We start from the raw sequence: 18,818 nt of genomic DNA, 5'->3' as shown, positions 1-18,818 counted from the left end.
TCAATTCTGGGTCAGGGCACATGCCCAGGTTTTGGGTGCAGGAGGCAGCCCATCAATGTTTCTCTCACACATCAATGCTTCTCTCAAATTAATAAAGTCATATTTTTAAAAAACCCCACAGAAATGACAAGATTAATTTAGAATCGCTAAACTCTTTGCTGCTGTAGAAAGCCAGAAAGAGGCCTGTTGTCTCACATAAGAGATTTATTTATTTATTTATTTATTTATTTATTTATTTTTATTTTGCATCCTGTCAGCAGCAGAGACTAATACAGCTGAGTCCCTACTATAACACTATCACTCAAGGAGACAAGCCAGTCCATTACTGGCAAGTTGATTGGAAATCTTCTATATGGAAGGGGATAGTCATTTCTGGATTGATTCGTAATTTTAATGAATTTGTCTAACGTGTTCAAACAGCTTATACAGTACTACCATCTGAGGGTACACAAATAACTGGTTTAACAAAATAAGATCTCCATTACCTCGCCTAACACCAAAGACTCACATTTAGATGTGAAAATGAGCACTTGGTCATATAATCCTCTTGATGTACCATTCACCACCTCACTTGGAAACTTCTGGCCCAACAGCACCTTGAAAAGGCCTCTTCAAGGGTCAGATATTGGGGATGACATCCTGTAGGGTTAGGACATCATTGTTTATGATCAGTAGGTAAGTTAAACCAGTAGTCATTGTGTAGTACCAAGTCCCTGATATCATTAAAAAACTAGATCCATGAAACAGATGTACAATTAACAGTGGCCCCTGTCACCGTTACTCTGTGATTTACTGCCTTTAAAATTTTAGACTTCACAAGAGGAAGTCTAAAGTTTAGGTGCAGCAGTTTCTTGGTAACTTGCTTACTCTCTTTGGGTCTTCCAGCCCTTGAGCAAATTACTTTCCTTTTCTGTGCCTCCATTTCCATTCTGGAAAATGGACAGAAATAATAGTGTTTCTGTGAGGATTAATACAAGTAAAGTGCTTTGAATGGAGCCTGACATAATAAGTGTTCCCACACCTATAATAATTATTATAGGTACTATTATAGGTTTAATATTAAATATTAAAGCAGACGGGGTTAGTTACAAATGATAACGTTTATAGGAATTGAAAAAACAACAGCCTACAATCCTATTTAGGTGAAAGGCAGCAGCTTTGATAAACCCTGAAAAAGAAACTTAAGAATTTAAGAAATATGGGCAGGGGAGGGCAGCCAGTAAGCTCATTAATTACATTGCTGTGGAATAACTGTATCAGTCTTTTATTTTCCAAGTGGCTGCTGTGGCATTTGCCCCCAGGTGAAAGCCATGAGTCTGCTCTCTAAATTAAGCGGGATATTTGCCATCAGGCACTTCCGGAATGGGTGCTGGGACCAGAGAGAGAAATAGGACAATATCCCAGCTAACTTCCATCTGTCCTAAGGAGGATGAAAATGCAATTTGTCGTCTAAACTGGGACACTATAGAGTAAAAGCAAGCTCTATAAAGAATTATGCCAGGATAAGAAGTGTCACCTGTGACCATCCCAGGCAAACCAGGACATTGTTTCCCTTGGTATAAGGGATGGGGAGCAACCGCATCCAGAAAGCAAGCTACCTATGCCCTAAAGCAGCAGTTCTCAACCTGTGGGTCGCGACCCCTTTGGAGGTCGAACGACCCTTTCACAGGGGTCACCTAAGACCATCCTGCATATCAGATGTTTACATTACGATTCATAACAGTAGCAACATTACAGTTATGAAGTAGCAACGAAAATAATTTTATGGTTGGGTCACAACATGAGGAACTGTATTTAAAGGGCCAGAAGGTTGAGAACCACTGCCCTAAAGGAAAACCCACTTGGTCACACAGTCTGTCTTTCTTACCCAAGAATTGTGTAGATTGCCAAGAAAACATGGAATTTCACTCCAGCTACCTAGTAGGTCAATTAAAACCTGAAATGATAAGTGTGACTAGATAACCAAGAGTTCCTGAACATTTGAGGAAAACAGTGGGAAACAGTGACCCCCACACTGTAGAAACAAAGGAAATTTCCTATGAACCAGCAGAATTAATGCAGAAACAGAGAGATCCCTACAAATTTGTTATATCTATAAAACAAGAATAGGTTGTTAGTTTTAAAAAGAAACAATTTAAGTTCTGGGGAATTAAAAAGAAGAATTACCCCCCCCCCCCTTTAGGGTTGCCAGAAGGCACAAATAAAAATAAAGGACACTCAGTTAAATTTTAATCATTTCTAATTGCCTAGGCCAGTGGTTGGCAAACCACAGCTCGCGAGCCACATGCGGCACTTTGGCACTTTTGGCTCTTCCACAAAATACCACGTGCGGGCGCGCACGTACAGTGCGATTGAAACTTCTTGGCCCACGCGCAGAAGTCGGTTTTCGGCCTGGGCGAGTCTATTTTGAAGAAGTGGCGTTAGAAGTGGGAGTACGTTTGCTGAGGTCGACCCCTCAGATTGAGGATGTTTTTAGCAAAGGCCAGCTTAGGAGTACCCTAATTAAGTTAATAACAATGTACCTACCTATATAGTTTAAGTTTAAAAAATTTGGCTCTCAAAAGAAATTTCAATCGTTGTACTATTGATATTTGGCTCTGTTGACTAATGAGTTTGCCAAAAATTTTTTAAAAAGACTGAGTTTGATAATCTCATAGTAGCATCGTGTGTCTGTCACTCACAATTCACAAAAACAGGGATTGAACTTGAAAAGATTGAGAATTAATGGAATAATGATAAATTGAACATATAATGCAAAAAAAGTAAACTTCCAGTTTTCTTGCTCATGAGGCACAGTCTCCCCAAACAAAGCCAAATATGATCTGATAAAAGGTTTTGAGAAGCCTGGCATTCAGAGTTTGGTGGACTTCCAGAAGCATGGGTGTTTGGAGATTGACAGATTTTAGATGGTCGCTGGAGCAAGGCTGAGGTTGACTCACTGACTCTGAGGCACTGAATGATTAGCTGTTGTCTAGAAAGTTGGGGCCCGTCATTGATGGCTGACTTTAAGAACTGTGGGTTTTAACACTGGTTGGCTGATTTCCAGAGACCAGGAGCTGTCGTCGATTTGCCAATTTTCAGAAACAGAATGAGGCTGTTTTTTATTAGCTGATTTTCAGAGCATTTGGACTGATTTAAAGTTATCCATGTTTAATGGTGGTTACTTGTTCAAAATGTGGGTCTTTGACTTGCGTCTTCCCACATCCAGTCACCTCCAGTCATGCTGGTATTCTAGCATTCCTTGAAAAGGCCAAAACTTGCTGTTGTGCCTTAGGCCTTTGCCCTTGCTATTCCTTCTTACTGGAATGCTCACCCCCCAGATATCCACCTGGCTCATTCTCACTTCATTCTGGCCTCTGTACAAATGTCACCTCTTCAGACAGCACTTCCCTGACTACTTATCTAAACAGCATACCGCTCTCTCTTTTTTTGCTGGCTTATTATATATCCCAACTAGAATGTAAACTTCATTTGTTTTGTACTTTGCTATATCTTCAGTGCCTGTAACAGTACTTGGTATATGCTAGGTAATCCATAAATAGCTGTGGAATGAATGAACTCTTAAGCCAAGGGGAATTTGTCATAAGGAAATGAGTACATCTCATTTCAGTACAGAGCCTAAAGGAAGGAATGCAGGTAGGCTTCAGAATCAAACTGTGTCCAAGAAACCATTTCCCTATCTGACATCTGTGTTTCTCTGTGTGCATCTGCTTCCGTTTCTTTTACTCAGTGGGTGGCAGTGCCTGTGCCAACTGTGTTTTAGCCATGACAGCTTCAATCACTGGTGAATCTCACAATCCTAAGCAGAAATTCTCAGGAAGAGATTGTTGGCTCTTTGGGTAAAGTACCTACCCTGGGCCGACCCACTGGCAAATGCTGGGGTTACATTTTATTTTATTTTTTATTTTTTATTTTTTAAAATATATTTTATTGATTTTTTACAGAGAGGGAGGGAGAGAGATAGAGAGTTAAAAACATCGATGAGAGAGAAACATCGATCAGCCACCTCCTGCACATCTCCTACTGGGGATGTGCCCGCAACCCAGGTACATGCACTTGACCGGAATTGAACCTGGGACCTTTCAGTCCGCAGGCCGACGCTCTATCCACTGAGCCAAACCGGTTTCGGCTGGGGTTACATTTTAAAATGGCCACTCCTAATGCAAAGAATATCCACAAAACAGAAAATATTTAGGTTGATAAAAATAAAGTCTATTAAAGAGATATAATAATCATCTCAACAATACAGTGTTAAAATCTATGAAGCAAACATGGTTAGGAAGACAAGGAGAATTTGAGGAAAACTATAATCATGGTGGAAACTTTAAAATAGGAAAAGTTATCACTGCTATTTTCAATGCAGTAATAAAAAACTGAAGACGTAATCAATATAGGGAAGGAAGAGGCAAAACTGTCATTATTTGCTAGAAATAATGCAAGAAATAAAACCAATGAGCCAAGAGCACAACAAGATTCTGTAAGATAATAAAAGACAATCTCATAAAAGCAAACATTCTGTCTATGTAAAGTGATAATCAAATAGAAAACGTAATGAAAAAGGATCTCAATCACCCTACAACAAAAGTATAAAATGGATAGAAATAAACTTATCAAGAAATGTTTAGGACCTGTATAAAAGAAAACAACAAGGCTTTGCTGAAGGTTATAAGAGAAGGTCAGAATAAATGTAAAGATGTATTTTTCTCCTGATGTGAAAACTCAGTATTAAGATGTGAGTTTTCCTCAACCTAATCTATAAATAAAATGTGACCCCAATTAAAATCCTAACTGAATTTTTAGAAAATGCCATTTGCAATACATCATTCGCATATTAGCTAAGTCAATAGATAAAGCAACAGAGCTTAGTGCGTTACTGCAATAAATGGTTTATTTATCCTTTGCAGTCAGTGCAAGAGTTTCTGGTCAGGTTGACTTCCGTAAGATCATTCTGCAAGCCAGGCATCTTCCATTCTGTGATAACCAAATAGAAAATGTAATGAAAAAGGATCTCAGTCACACTCCAACAAAAGTATGAAATGGATAGAAATTAACTTAGCAAGTTTATTTCTGTGGCCCTGGCCTCCTGTTAGGTCCTTGAAGTGCTTGTCGGAGAACAATGACCACGAAGAAGGCCTACCTGGTTCCCTGTCACTCAGACCTGCTCACTTCCATTGGTAGAACTGGTCACATGATCTTAGCTAGATGTAAGGGGTGGGTGCGAGAAACCTCCCCAGCTAGATAGCTACTTTCTGGCAACAAAGCTACGTTATAAAAAAGAGCGTGAGGTTTTTGGTGGTTAATGGCTATCTCTGTCATAATCTGCAACAATACAAGTTGCAGGAATAAGTTTTCAAAGGACTATAAAGTTAACAAGTAATGAAATATACATTATAGTAACTAAAGTAACATGGCACTGTCAGAGAAAGACTAGTGTTTCAATAGAAAAACACAGTGAGCAGAAATTGAACTATATACGTGTGGAAATTAAGTATGTAATAAGAGTGTCATTTCAAATGAGTTGGCAATGGTACAAGTTGGCAGAGAAATATGCTTTAAAGGATTTATCCCATTTGACCCATCTATTTCTTTCCTAGGCATTTACTCTTCAAAAGTATTCTAGTACAAGTACAAAGATATTTGCAGCATTCTCTGTGAAACATTGGAGCAATCTGTATGTTTAATAATAGGAGAATGTTTTTCATAAATTATAATAAATCCAAACCATGGTACTATTTGGTCTTTGAAAAAAAAAATGAGGTGGAAGAAGGAGCTCCATAATATAATCTTGAGTAAGATAACACCAATTACACAATAAAAGCTAATATTTGCTGAGTTCTTAGAATGTGCCAGGCTCTGTTATAAGTGATTATGATATTCATTTTCATAAGAGTATTATGAGGTATATACCAATATTATTTCCACTTTAAATATTAGAAAATTTTAGCAATGAGATGTACAGTAACTTGCAAAAGGCAACATGATAGAGCTGTGATTTGAATTGAGGTGATATTGCTTAACACCCATGCTCTCAAGCAGTCTGCTGTAATGACTCTGTGTATAGAATGATACCATTTTTTATTTGTAAAAAAAGTATTTATATGTATTTGCACATGCTTATTTTAGGAAGCATGAAAAGGTACCATACAATGTAATAGTGGTTACCCCACCTAGTGGTGGTGTTTATGGAAAGTCTTTCACTTTTTGTTTCTGTATGGCTTGATCTTTTTAAAAAACATATACTCCTTGTGACATAATAAAATCTTAAAGTAAAAGTTTAAATTTGATGACATATGTTGAAATGATCCAATGCTACATTGCAATCAGTAAGAGTTAGTACCCAGTGAAGTATCTTGTTTATGACAAATACTTGATAAAAACTTGTTGAATGAATGACCAGCCTCTTTTATTAGTCTGTAAACTCTTCAGGTCTATGGACTTCACTTTATATTTCATTGGTCCATATGCTATTATTGGACTCTACTCAATAGATATTTATTAAAGTTATGTAAATATAACCATTAAATTGAAATGTTCTTATTTATTTCTTGTCATAGATTTTCTTCCTTGTTTTTATCAGTCTTACACTTTTTCATAAAATGTTTTTATATAATATAATATAAACAAAACCTTATATTATTGACTTAGAAAACTCAGTCTTTTGAAAAATAGTCACAGTTACAAATGCATGTTAGAAATAAATATTTTTAGTAGCATGCTATGATTTTTATTCCTAATGAAGTGAAAACTAATAATGCAAAATTAATCTATAAGTCATCTTTGAGTTCCAAGTTGTAAAATAACATTATTTAATTTTAGAACTTATAAGCTTTATTTTGAAAATCAGTTTTAATTGGAACTGGTTGAAATGTAATGGGTATCATTTCCTTGTTTTTAGAGAATATTGTATCTGAAAAACAATGACTTGGCTTTCAATCAGAAGCACATCTTATGCATTTGAGAGGAATCTGGAGCCTCTGGAACATACTGTGACAATCCAGTGCACTTAGCAACTGAAAGAGCGTGGGCTGGTGACATGAAGAAATCAATTTGCAAAGAGGTGTTTGAAATTTGCAGACTTTCTTCAAGGTGTTGTGAAGAGGTGTTGAAGCCACGAAGTGATGAGAAAATGACATGCATTTCACTGCTTGTATAATATTCTGTAGCTCACATTTCCCTGCTCTCTCTGTATGTCTTTTATTGCATTTTTGTTATATTCCAGGAGAATAACATCATGCCTTGTGGACATGTGTACAAGAGAAAAACCTTCTGTCTATGATGCTTGTCTCTGATGGTCAAACGCCGCTTGAAAGACTTCCTTCTTTCAGGACAATTCACTCTAAAGGAATGGGCATCATAAGTTGCTCAGAGATTCGGGAAATAAGAATACTTTCTCTTCTGAGGTTAAGGTAGTAAAAATATACCTATCTTGTAAGATATCTCCTAAAGGAACAGGAAGTAAAAGGCCTGGAAATTTTGTGAAGACACAATGAAGAGTGTAGGAAAGCTACGGCCTAACGAGGTACCAATATTCTTTGAAGGGGGAAAAGAAACTCAGATTTAACATGTCCAGAAATGAATCAATCATCTACTTTGAGGTCTAATTAATGATATTTGCTTAGAGCATCAGAAAATAAATCTGGTAACTTGCCCTTCTCTCAACTGGTGAATTTATTATGAGGATATCTAGAAACAGTGGCATGAAGGCAGTAAGCACTGGAGATACAACAACAACAACAACAACACACACACACACACACACACACACACACACACACACACCCCTGGTTTCAGGCTTCACTTTTCATTTCATTCAACCACAGTCCCATTTGAGGGCTATTGTGGTTTAATGAATTCATAGTTAATGAGTTAGAAATTAATATCTGTACTTTCCAAAGTAACTTTGGAAATAGAACCAGCAGATCAAAGGCCTGAAAATGGTGGAAAAACATTCTTAACAGCACACATAGTTTCTATTTTTCCTAACATATAAATACACAAAAAGGGGAATTCTAGGTAAGAGAATGAAGAATTCTCCAGTGAACCCTAGAAATGAGACTATATTATTTCAATGAATTGATGATGCTATTTGGGACATAGAATTTTAGAAACAGCCTTAGTGATATATGTGTTTCTGACTGGTTAATTGAGAGTTGAGATGAATAACACACACACACACACACACACACACACACACACACTGAGGCAGAAAATAAAACTTGTGCCTGTTTTAATCTATGTTTCCTGCTGAATCTAAGTTTCCTTGGGGAACTGAAGTATCATCTACTTCTCACCTTGCAGATATACCTGTATATTTATATTTATGTACCTGTATACTGTACTTCATATGTCATTTTCTGGAGTTTATTGCTTCACAAGTTGAGTGAAGCCCATGTTTATTCAGTACAAATAACCATGGGTATGTTTTTATTTATTAGAGATAATCAAAATCATAAGGTAAATATGGAGTAACATCTAAAACAGGGTTGTGCAACTATGGCCTGCAGACCAAATCTGACTCAATGCCTGTTTTTATAAATAAAGTTTTATTGAAACACAATCACATTAATTAACTTACTATTGTCTATGGCTGCTTTGGGGCTAAAATGGCAGAACTGAGCAGTGACAATAGAGATATATGACCTAAATAGCCTAACATTTACTATCTGGCCTTAACAGAAAATGTTTACCAACCATTTCCTAAGAAATTAAGTTACTTGAAAATATTTTGGGGAAAGATGTTTTGAATTTTAGTACTTTTAAAAGTCTTGCCACACTGAAGTGCGAACAAAACCAGCAGAATTTCACTTTAATTTTTTCTCTTTGTGCTTGTGTGTGTGTGTGCAAAACCCAGAGCGTTGAAAACATTCATATGTGGTGAGAAACTGGAAAAAAAATTTGGGACTTTTGTCAACAGGGGCCTGATAATTTTAGCATTGAACTCATTATACTGATGAGAGGGTTTATTATTGAGATGAAATTGAATGTATTTTAGGGATAAAGATAAATGTAAAATTTCTTTATGAGTTTGCTGAATCCCCAAAACAAATCTTTTGAAAGAGTGAGCTTGTCAACTTACCAATTGGTCTTTTATATTATTATCCAAAAACTCAATGACTTACAATCTAGGCACTTCACTAGCTTTAAATCATTTCATTCTTATAACAACGAGTTACTATGAATGAGTTACTATTTTTATTGTCCCCACTTTAAAGATGAGGAAACTGATGCACAGAGAGGTTAAATGAATTTTCCAAGGTCACACAACTACCAAGTGGTTGAGCCAGGCAGTGTGACTCTGGAGCCCATGTCCCTAAATATTCTCCTATATGCCCTGTGATCATTCCCACAATAACCTTGACAATGAATTTGGAGACACCACTATGACAACCACAATGAAGGAATCAACAACAAGCAGCAACTGTCAATCTAAACAATAGAAGATATGCATATGTATTTACTTATTACATGAGTTTAATAATTAAATCTTGGTGGGTTTTGTTTTTGAGTATTAACTGCTTGAAATTACTTTTGCAGTAACATTTAAAAATAACTATGAAATTTTGGAAGAAAAAACAAGTTTTTTTTCTACTGAAAGGAGTGAAGTCTTGGCAAAGAGTACCATAATGATAATGAAAATGAAACAAATAAAAATTGTTGCATTTTCCTTCAAGTTCATTTCATAACTTGCAGTAAAAGTCAAGGCCCACATACCAGAGGGAAATTTGGTGAAGCCCCTGCATATGAAAACTGAAAAGTAGCCTTTTCTGATGATGCCACCAAACAAGCAGGACGTGTAGCAAGTGCCTTAGAAAATGAACGTGAGCCTTAGCCAGTTTGGCTCAGTGGAAAGAATGTTGGCCTGCGGACTGAAGGGTCCCAGGTTTGATTCTGGTCAGGGGCACACGCCTGGGTTGCAGGCTCAATTCCCAGTATGGGGTGTGCAGGAGGCAACCGATCAATGATTCTCTCTCATTATTGATGTTTCTATCACTATCTCCTTCTCCCTTCCTCTCTGAAATCAATAAAAATATATTTTAAAAAAGGAAAAAGAAAATGAACGTGAGTGGAAGTGAATGGTGTCATGTGAAAGCAGAGAAGCTTTAGGAGCCTATAAATCATTTCTTCATCATTTTTCCTCCTCTGCCCTGAGACTTGCAATGTTCCAGATATGCTTGCTCCTTCAGCTTTAGTCCCCAAATGAAGATAGTATCCTATATAATAAAAGCATAATATGCAAATTGTCTCCTCGACAGGGAAGTCATCTGGGAGTTTGACCAGGGGGAGGGCCGGCTGGGGGGGAAGGGAGGGAGGCCCTGGCCAGCGGCAGCGGTGGTGGTGGCAGGTGACCAGGGGAAGGGAGGGAGTACCCGGCTGGCAGCCGGCAGTGGCTAGGGACCCTACCAGTGCATGAATTTCATGCACTGGGCCTCTAGTGTGAAATATGAACTCAGCTGAGCTACATCACTCACAAATATGAGCAAGAAATAAAATGTTGTTCCTGTAAACCATGGAGATATGGGATTATTTGTTACCCCATCATAATTTAGTTTAAGGAGACTACCATCGTGTTTTATATTGGCATTAGGTTGTTGCTACAACAAAAACCTCAAAATGTGTAGTACTGGCTACAGAGCAGATGGTGGGCAGCAAGGAAAGTGTTATTGGAGCCTAGAAAGATGGTGACTCATGTTGTCCTATGATGAATTATTTGGTAAAACTGTTATCTGCAGTAACTTGGTAGCTTAAAATATACTAAATAAACATGGGGCTTTAGATGAAGGATTGGGAAACAAAAAGCATGGATTCGTTTATTTTGCTTGTATTTGCCAAGGTACTATAAGAAAGATATGAGTGCAGAAAAGAACTGGCTGGTTTTCAAGCAGGGAAGAATGAAACAGTCCAAAAATTTTGGGACTTTGCAGAGTTGAGTTTCCATCTCCATCTGGTAACAGATAAAACCAAAAGTATTTAAAATACAGTCACCTGAAAAGAACTAAACTAAAAATATGGTCAACATGCTCTTTGTATTTCTTGTGGTACATTATGGTATAAAAAGGTTTGGGGACCATTAGACTGAAATTTTATGACCAATCAAGAGAGACAGATAAAACTTCATCAGTATATGCTTCTTTATGCATGTGTGAGCATCATTATCTAAAGCCGATTTAAATAAAATTTCTGAGACATAGGTAGTGAGAATGTTGGTTTGGCTGCTCCTACAAAGACCCTCAATACTAGTACTTTAAATAAGATGGAAGTTTATTTTATGTAATAATCTGGATATGAGAGTGGTCCAGGACTAATCTTATACCTTCACAGTGTTGGGGACCCAGGCTCCTTCCATACTGCTGCTCTGCCTTCCTAAGGGTATTGCTAGCATTGACATCCAAGAGGCCTGTGTGTGAGAACACACCGTATGCACTGCCTTAGAATTCCTTGTCTTCACTTGCCTACTGGGTCCTCAACAATTTGCTGCATTCTCGGGCTGATTCCATGCTGGCTGTTTGATTCTACCACCTGACGCCACCATCTGGAATTTCTGGCTCCTCTACCACTTTTGAACAAAGATGAAACACTGTACCACAAAGTATGAGATTTGGCATCTCCAATAGCTACCTAAGGGATCAGGTGATCCAACCTGGAAGTACAGATGTGAATCTTGATCAGTGGGGTACAAAAGACAGGAGGAAACAGCAGGTGCATTCCCTTTACCCTCCCTTCTTTTGGACTACACCAAGATTTGGTATATAAAAATCTATATAGCCTGTTGAGAGATATCCCACATAGCTGAGCAACTGGCTGTGAGTTTTTTCACGATGCATTGGCCAGCATTGTATTTCCTTCCCATCTGTCCCTGGTCTTAGCGCTTTTGGGCTGCTAGAAGAAAAATACCATACACTGAGAGGCTTAAATAGCAGAATTTTATTTCTCAGCTGAAGGCTGGAAGTTCAAGATCAAGGTACTGGCATATTCAGCGTCTAGTGAGAGCCCAATTTGTCGTTCATGGATGGCTGTCCTCTTGCTGTGTCCTCAACAAGGCAGAAGGATCCAGGGAGCTCTCTGAAGTCTCTTTATAAGGGCACTAATCCCATTCATGAGGGCTCCACCCTCATGACTTAATCACCTCTCAAAGACCCCACCTACAAATGTCATCATATTAGGTATTAGGACTTAACATATCGATTTTAGTATGTGTGGGACGGGGTACAACATTCATTCTATAGCATTCCACTCCTACCCTCCTCAACTCACATTCTTCTCATGTGTAAAATTCACTCATTTTGTCCCAACAGCTCCACAAGTTTTAACTCATTCCAACATCAACTTTAAATTCAGAAGTCCAAAGTCTCATCTAAATATCATCTAAATCAGAGATGAATGAGATTGGAGGTATAATTCATGCTGAGGCAAAGTTTCACTCCAGCTGTGAACCTGTGAAGCCAAACAAGTTATGTGCTTCCAAAATACAGTGGTAGGACAGGCATAGGATAGACATTCTCATTCTGAAAAGGAGGAATAGACAAGAAGTAAAAAGGAGAAATGATAGGTCCTAGGGGAAAACAACATTAAAGGCTTGAGAATAATGCTCTTTGTTTGGCTCCATTCCAAGCCCACTGGGGTGGCAACTCAGGGGGACAACCCCACAGTAGCTCTTTGCCTGCACCCCTTTGTCTCCAGCCCTCATCCATGGCGGTTCTCTGCCCTGGGTCGGCATTTCTTTCCAGGTTGGGATATTGAGCCTCTGGCTCTTCCCCGCAGTCCTGTTCTTTGAAATCTAGAAGAGGCAGCCATAGGGACTTCGCCTGTGCACTCTGCCCCTGGCAGGGATGGTACAGCACAGATGTTGCCAAAGTTTGTGGCCTGCCCCTTTGGAGGGGCAGCCATGGGTGCCTGCTGGAGCTGCATCTGGGAGCAGCTGCAGAGACCCTGTGTGTCTTGTTTGAAACTGCTCTGCCCCTGGAACTCTGGTCTGTTATTGGAACGCCTGCCCTGAGGAGCTCTGAATTGCTTTTGGAGTCATTCTTCCATTGTCTTGAACAATAGCTCCTGGCTTCTGTGGAGATGACTGAGCCACACTAATCTTCTTATCAAATGTACCCTTGGCTACACTCTCAGTGTTCTCTTCCAAACACTTTTTATAATATAAATAGGCTGAGAGGTTTCCAAATCTTTAAATTCTGCTTCCTTTTTACTTGACAATTCCACCCTTAAGTCATTTTTCTCTTCTCACTTTTTACTATACGCAATCAGGAGGAGCCAAGCATCACCTTCAACACTGTGCTTAGAAACAGCTCCAGCTAAATATCCAGTTTCATTATTTTCAAGTTTTATCTTCCACCAAACATTAGAATATGAGCACAATTCAGCCAAGTTCTTTGCCACTTTATAACAAAGGATGGCCTTTCCTCCATTGGTCAGTAACATATTCCTCATTTCCATCTGAGACCTCATCAAAATGGCCTTTACTACCATATGTCTTGATTTCTACCAACATTCTGTTCAGGATGACTTGGGCGTCCTCTTTGAATATCAAAGCTTTCTCTACAGCTCTCCTCTTTTCTTTCTGAGCCATCACTTGAATTTCCCTTAACAGTTGTTCATGGCAAAGTAGGCTTTCTCTAGCATGCACCTCAAAACTCTTCTGACCTCTACTCATGACCCAGTTCCAAAGCCACTTTCATAGTTCAAGGTATTTATACAACAATAACATGTCTCAGTACCAATATTTACATTAGTCAGGGTTTGCCAGAGAAATAGAACCAATAGCGTGCGCACACACACACACACACACACACACACACACATATATATACATGTACATATACATATACATATACATATACATATACATGAACTTATAACAAATTGATTCAACTGATTATGAAGGCTGACAGGTCCCATGATCTGCTATCTGCAAACTGGAGAACCAGGAAAGCCAATGGTATGATTCAGTCCCAGTTCAAAGGCCTGGGAACTAAGATTTCCAGTGGTATAAGTTCCAGTCTAAGACCAAGAACTTGAGAATTAGGAATGTCAATGTCCCAGACGGGAGAAAATGGATGTCCCAGTCAAGTAAGGAGAACAAATTGATGCTTCCTCTGCCTTTTTGTTCTATTCGGCCCTCAACAGCCTGGCTGATGCTCACCCACATTGGTGAGGGAGATCTTCTTTACTCAGTCTACTGATTCAAATGTTAATATTTTCCAGAACCACCTTCACAGACACACCCAGAAATCAGGATTTACTAGCTATCTGGGCATCCCTTAGCCCTGTCAGTGGACACATAAAATTAAGAGTCATAGCCCCTGCCTCACTTCCCTTTTCTCTCATTCTTGCTTGATGGGAATTATACTACCAAATAAAGCACTAGCACTTAAGCTTTTGCCTCAAACCTTGTGATTTAGGGAACCCAGATAACCAGATATTTAGGTTAACACAGTAGGAGTGAGCTGTAAAAAGTGCACCCTCAGGATGGGATTTTAGAGTTAAATCACCCACTGTCTAACAGCAATAGGGAGCCAATGGTGGTGGTAGGTAGAGTGGTAATCACCCTTTGTATGCAGTTTAATTGTGGTAGGCATATACCTCATTTCCACCTGAGGTCTCAGGTGGAAATGACTTAAGGGTGGAATTGTCAAGGTGAGGGGATTTCAAATAGCTGTGGTGCTTAGTCAGTATGGGGGCAATATTAATTATAGAGATTGTGGTGTGGCTTCTTTTGAAGGCATTGGAAGTCTTGCCAATATATATACAGTCTTAGGGCAGTTAACTGACAATTTAAGTCATGCTCTGAGAGTCAGAGCAGCTTTATTACAGCTCAGGGCAACTACAGGGAAGACTTTGCTGAAAATCGGGCCCCAGATCTGATTATATAGCAGAGATTCTAAGAAAAGAATGGGTCGCAGAATCTGGAAATGGAGATATTTAGGTAGACAAGCTTAATAATTTTGAGCTTCTAAATTCCGCTGAGCTCTCCAGGCGGGCAGAAATAGCCTCTAACCACTTGCTAAGAGCAACAGTCTCCGCTTGCCTGCGGGAACACACATTAACCTATCTAATCTGAAGCAGGTGCCTTTCAAGATGATTCCTGTTGTCCTTAAGATATGCCTCCGACATCTTTCATTAGCTCCTGGCTAAAAACCAAAGTCAGGTTTCAGCACAGCCTGAGCAGGAAAGTACAAGCTCTGCTTTGGGGGAAAAAATAGCCCACATGCCAAAGGAATTGCAGGATCTGGCTAACAGGTACTCGCTGAAACTGGGGGAACATGTGTAGGAGTGTATGTTGTTCTGTTAGACCAGCAGGACAGAATACAAAGCTGGATAGTGTAGAATTAATTAATATGGGGGTACCTACCGATGATCCAGGATTCCTAATAACTTGAGATGGCTTCTTGAAGCACAGATCCGATAATGTTCTACATCAAATGAAGTAGAGATGGTAGAACTTCCATGGTATCGAATTGAAGAAAGGGTCAGAAGTCTCAGAGAGTGGGAATGGTAGAAAGGATTTATTAGGTATGTGCTCAGAACCCACCACTTGGCTATGTTTCCTGGGGTGGTCAGAGGTATTTCCTTCACTGAGTTTGTAGGAATGAAGCAATGAGGTGAGCACTAGCACCTGTGGAGAAGTTGCATAGCTTCTGTTATCTGTACACCAGGGTTGATAGTAGAAGATTCTGCCATGAAGTTTAGCTTCATAATATTAGTGGGGAAGATTTAATTCCAGAACAGCAAAGGCCAGGTGGTAGCAGTTAACAAAGGCTACTAATGTAATTATCATAAGGACAGCCAGGCCACAGTGACAATGAAAGTGCCTTTACCTACAGCAGGGGTGGGGGACCTTTTTTCTGCCAAGGGCCACTTGGATATTTATAATGTCATTCTGGACCATATAGAATTATCAACTTAAAAATTAGCCTGCTATATTTGGTCAAATATTTAATTAACTCACCCCTAATGCCTGGATAGGGCCAGACCAAAAGATTTTGCAGGCCTTATATGGCCCATGGGCCGGATGTTCCCCACCCTTGACTTATCTGGTGATAGCTAATGTATCATGGTATTAAAGGGGCAAGATGGATAAACCTGCAACAAAGGTGTTGCTTCACATGTATAATCAGAAAACTCAGAATGTTACCCATCCAAAGTCCATGTGCCCAACACTTTGAAAGGCCAAAACTGAAAATGTCAGACTTGGGGGAGTAAAGAAAGATTTATTAATGGAGAAAACACCAACCAAGAAGATGAAGGACCTAGTCCTCAAATCTAGCTAAGGAAGTACTGAGTTCAGGTTCTTTTATGTTAAGGGAAGGGGAAATTGGGCAGGATAAGAGGTGATTGATTACCTGAAGATGTCTGGGTGCCAGCAGGCAACTGAGGAAGATTGTTGTAGTTGATGTGAGTCTGATGAAGAGGTTCCTGCAAATCTTTGATAAACAATTCGTACTTTCCTCATCTCCTCGGGAGAGACACTATCTGGTAAGGGGCTGTTTTGTGAAACTCAAGCTGAAAGCAAAATTCTTGTAATGAGTAGCATGTCTATATGTAAGACTAAGCAGAAGCTATAGCCTGAAGGCCATGGAACAGACAGGCCTGAACAAGATGGAGTCAGAGAGGCTGAGCATCTCACTCAGTTAAATGACATTGCAAGCAAAAGTCTGAAATCAGTTGCTGCAATAGAAAATTGTGATTCCTCATTTGGTTCCAGATCTTAAGCAGTTCACAAACTCAGAACCTTTGATTGAAGAGGAGACTTAGTATTTAGCAGACCTCTAACACCCAATCCCTGGTCTGTAGCATTAGAGCTGTTATGGGTAGAAGAGTCAAGTGGAGACCTTTGAAACTATCCATACCAAAGTGTTACATTAGAGGCAAAACTGCACTTCAGAGGAATTGCAGAAATTTGTTCAAACATCATCAAAAACTTGAAAGATGCAGGGATATTACCATCTAGACCGCAGCGGTTCTCAACCTGTGGGTCGCGACCCCTTTGGCAGTCGAACAACCCTTTCACAGGGGTCGCCTAAGACCATCCTGCATATCAGATATTTACATTATGATTCATAAAAGTAGCAACATTACAGTTATGAAGTAGCAACGAAAATAATTTTATGGTTGAGGTCACAACATGTGGAACTGTATTTAAAGGGCCAGAAGGTTGAGAACCACTGAGAGCTATGTACCACTTGTGAGGATTTTAGGTTTTGAAAACTTATCTTCCAATCTGGCCTGGATAGTGTTACTGATCTCTTTGTCATAAATCCTGACTACAGACTCCCACTGGTAATCTGTAATAAATTGATTTACCTAAGCCGTATCTTTATCTGGTCTGAGCCTGCTATTGATACTTATCAATATGGTGTTCACACAGTAGGTTATGCATTAGAAGTATCTTTCCCCGGTGTATGTGTGTGGCTTGTTTTTCTACCTTTGTGGTGGTATTTTTCATTGTTCCAAAAGTTTTTTTAATCTATTCAAGTTGATTAGATTTTTTTGTTTGTTTTTGTCTTTTACTTTTAGGAAAGCATTAATTCGTGACCATAAATACATTCATACATTCTATTAGAATTTCTGCTAATACTTTTATAGCCATTTCATATATATTACATAAAATATATGTTACACTATATATATATATATATATACACTATATATATATATATATATATATATATATATATATATATATATAAATTACATATTACTTCATGACTCTACTTTACTTTATTGATTATAACTTGTTTTCCTACTAATTCTGCCTCAGTGTCTATCTGTGGTTTTAGTTGGCTACTTCTGTCTCATTTGTTGACTATATATGACCACTAGAGGCCTGGTGCACAAAATTGGTGCATATGTAGGGTCCCTAGGCCTGGCCGGTGATCAGGGCCAATTAGGTTCCCTACCTCCTCAACTCCCGGCCTCCTCCTTCCCTTGCTCCCTCAGCGACCACTGCTGCTGGTAGCCCACCAAGTTCTGCGCCACCCCCTGGTGGTCAGCACACGTCATAGTGAGCTATCGAACTCCTGCAGTCGAACTCCTGAGGGACACTTTGCATATCAGCCATAATTTGTGCGACTGTGATTAGATATAACCTGCCTTGCTCCAATCTGTCTTTCATTCTGCCATAATAGTTCCATTCTAAAATACATAAAATACAGACTAGATCATGCTCTTCTCTGTTTAGGAACTTTTGATGGTTCCCAAGTAAATAATTATATTAGCAAACATTTCCATAGCACTTACTATGTGCCAGGCACTATTTTATAGGTTTTACATATATTAACTCAATTATTTCTAAACAAAGCAAAATAATGAGGTAAGTAGTATTATTATTTCAGCCCATTTTACAGATGAATAAACGAAGGCACAGTGAGGCTAAGTAACTTGGAAACACTGAGAATTCAAACCATGTTTTCAGGCCCCTGAATTTGGGCTTTAACCTGTATATTATACTGTTTTTCTAAGACTCCCCACTGAATACAGAACTAAGTTAAAATTTCTTAGCACATCTTCCAACTACCTACTATATTTGATAATGTTTCTCTTCCTGTCTTATTTTCTGCCTTTGGATCTACTGCAGTTGGTGGTTTACCACACTAGACAGGTTACTTATGTAACTTGCTATTTATATTTATGACTGTACCTTACTCAGGCTTTTCTATCATTCAGGGATAACCTTCTAAATGTTTTATCTTATATCTTTTCATTCACTCATTCCAACAAAGATTTGAGTCATCCTCTATGCCAGTTGCTAGGCTGGGGTGCTAGGTCATCACAGCAAATAGGCAAATCCCCATTGCAAGGGTCTTTCTGTTAAT

This window comes from Myotis lucifugus, unplaced genomic scaffold, assembly GCF_000147115.1.
Source record: "Myotis lucifugus unplaced genomic scaffold, Myoluc2.0 scaffold_10, whole genome shotgun sequence".
NCBI lineage: Eukaryota > Metazoa > Chordata > Mammalia > Chiroptera > Vespertilionidae > Myotis > Myotis lucifugus.
Note: the sequence above shows the minus strand (reverse complement) of the source record.